Consider the following 3390-nt stretch of genomic DNA (forward strand, 5'->3'; position numbering starts at 1 on the left):
CCAGTAATCGATAATAAATTATTACCACAGACAGAGGTTGATTTTCTCGACGATGTTAATTTAATCCTAGAGAAAAAATTATTTTCAACGTTTTTTAAACTTTTTACGTGGTCACTCCATTCATACATAGACAATTGTAAAAATAGCGAATAATCACGTTCATTCTGTCACGTTGATCGTACAGAGAATCAATTTTTTTGTCAAATTTTTGTCTAAGTGCATTTTCAACTTTAAAAAATCCTGTTATTAATTAATGGTTGAGTAGCTGTTGTATAAAAAAATATAGCATTCCATTTAAAAAAATAGAGATGATCTTGATTAAAACGATCTACACCTCTATCCATGTAAAAAATATTTACACCACATTATTCTCCTCTCCATATCGTGCAACTTTCGTATACAACATTTTTCCATGTTATTCCAAATAACAGAAACATTCCAGGTGGACGTTATTTTTGCACCACCTGGTATATTCCACGAAACTTCTGCGCACGCGAGTATCACGGGTCACAGACGACCCAGCTTAGTTGTTCGACGATTAGTCCTATTGCATTGTTAAGTACCTTTCTCCACATTGATATGAATATCTCGTACTGGACGAATTACGCAACGCATATAGGCCAATTCTTCGCGCGTCTTGTTGCAACAAAGCTGAGGAGGATACCCCTGGCGCGATTCCCGTGATTTATGCGCCGGCAGAAGCCCGCCAAGGGGAGGAAACCTCTTCGCGGGCTCGTGTCGCGTATTACGTTACACATTTGCATAGGTTACGAGATAAAAACGGACAATACGTCGTATAAGCCATCCCTTTTTTACTGACCGTCGACCCCGTGAGACACTGTCGCCAGTTAGTAGCGGGTAGAACTCGCGTCGGAAACCACAGTTCTTCCCGTCGATCAAACGCGGATAATCGGTTGTGAATTCATTTTCGCGCTTGTCTGCGTACAAAGTGTTACGAATCTACCAAGCGTTCGAGATCTTGTTAACACGTTTCGCGTAAACGTACGGTATTTCTTTCGTGTTGTCGTTTAATTTTCGTCCGCCTTTTTGTAGAATTTTTGGTCGGATTTTTTGTAGAATTTACAGTCTTCGGTTTTTGGAGGAAAATGTTGATGTAACTGATTTGCAAGTGTGTTTTGTTTGTATAGTGAAGTGTTTGAGGTGGTTGTAATAGACAAATTTTGCAATGTCAATTAAATTTTACAGACAATTTTTTAATGTCGAATCAGTGAACTGAATTGTTGAAAGATGAGTCGTTGAGTCGCGCATCTAATGCATGTTACGAAGTACTACTTATCTCCAGTTTTTGTAAGATAATTGTACACCCTCGATGACTTAATTTTCAAAAGTTGAGTTTGATGACAACTTTCATAAGTTGAGTTTAGTGACTTAAGTTTCATAGTTGAGTTTAATGACTCAACTTTCATAAGTTGAGTTTAGTGACTTAAGTTTCATAGTTGAGTTTAACGACTCAACTTTCATAAGTTGAGTTAGTGACTCAACTTTCATAAGTTGAGTTAGTGACTCAACTTTCAGAAATTGAGTTAGTGACTCAACTTTCAGAAATTGAGTTAGTGACTCAACTTTCAGAAATTGAGTTTAATGACTCAACTTTCAGAAATTGAGTTTAATGACTCAACTTTCATAAGTTGAGTTTAGTGACTCAACTTTCATAAGTTGAGTTAGTGACTCAACTTTCAGAAGTTGAGTTAGTGACTCAACTTTCAGAAGTTGAGTTAGTGACTCAACTTTCAGAAATTGAGTTAGTGACTCAACTTTTAGAAATTGAGTTTAATGACTCAACTTTCACAGTTGAGTCAATGACTCAATTTTCAGAAGTTAAGTTTAACGACTCAACATCAATAAGTTATCTTTAAGATTTAATTGACGTTGCAAAATGTGTCTGTTACAATCACTTCAAATACTTCACATAATATCTAACTTGCAAAAACCGCAACTAGTAAAAATCACTCCTTTTGAAAATACCGAGTACTTTCTCAATTGCAGAAATTTCTCTCAAGTATAATTTTAAAGTGAAATACAACGATTTTAACCGGTGGTTAAGCAAAGCCCTCGCTCGATGTGTTAATTACCATCTACTTATCTCGATCGTCTAACGATCGTTGCATTCCTTCGACACGTGATCTGCACCATTAACACTACTTCATCCATAAAACACCAAAAGTCCTTTCCACACATTAGACCACTCAGAAGCCAAAATGATTAACTCCCCTTTCTCAAATTCTTCCAATTATGCTATCAAAGCATGTACTTGATGCTTAACTCAACATAAATGAAACAAACTTAATCAATTTTATTCAACAGACTCGATCACTTTGGCTTCTAAGTGCCTCATTCAGCGATCGTCTCGAACTTATCTGGAAACATACGAACAACCGTGGCACAGTGAGTACCAAAGTCTCCTCTAACTAATTTTCGCGCGCGATTCTTCAACACACCGTTCAAAGTGTCGATGATCTACGCACGAACCTTCTCAGCGTCTCGTTCTATAGGCACCGCAGAATAAAAACCCGCGAAGCCGACTTGTATTTCATTCTCCAGGCCGTCGATCCACGATTGCTTTTATATAACACGAACCAGTCGACTATGTTTCGAACCGAGAGTGCACTAACAAACGCGTGTACATCGCGATAGAGGCGATCGTCAACGCGTCTGATTCACCGTTCTCGCGTTCTTACGCTGATTTATCAGTAATCCCCCTTTAATTGCCCCTATCTTCGAATGTTGCCCTAACCGGTGTTACGTTAATGGTCCCATTCCGAAACTTCTCTTCGGCTCGTTCAACCTCTGTCCAACGTCGTTCCAGCGATCTCTATGGCTCTCCAGTTCGTCGAAACTTGGATCATTTTTGTCGATTAGAGAATCTAAGGAGGAATACTTATATTTTCTTCCCTCTCTCTCGATGGTTGTCTGGTAGAGTTAGCTTTGGAAATTTGTGTGTGGTAATTTATCATAGTTATCTGGGTTAGGCTTGTCCGTATCGTATTTCATCATCGACTTAGGAGCCTGTTTACGAGACTGCGATTTTTCCAATCTGGTTTTTCACTGTCTTGGGTAACAGGCTGAATCAATCGGATCATGTGAGTCTTATTTAACGGTGTAAAAATTCCAAGTTATTTTTACGATCGAGTATTATTCTTAGTTCCTCCGTCATTTTCTCGATACTGCAGTAGAACCTGCGGCTGGGTCAAAATGGACCCATAAGTAATTTTCCGAAAGAAGTGGATATTCGACACTGATAAATATTATCATTTGTAACTTTTAAAGTTCAGTTTTTGCATGTACACTTCAATTTTTCAATTGTGATTTAATTAGATAAAGATTCACTTTCGGAAAGTCGATGGCGGGTCCATTTTGACCCGGCCATCG

This window comes from Habropoda laboriosa, unplaced genomic scaffold, assembly GCF_001263275.1.
Source record: "Habropoda laboriosa isolate 0110345459 unplaced genomic scaffold, ASM126327v1 scaffold23, whole genome shotgun sequence".
Taxonomy (NCBI): Eukaryota; Metazoa; Arthropoda; class Insecta; order Hymenoptera; family Apidae; genus Habropoda; species Habropoda laboriosa.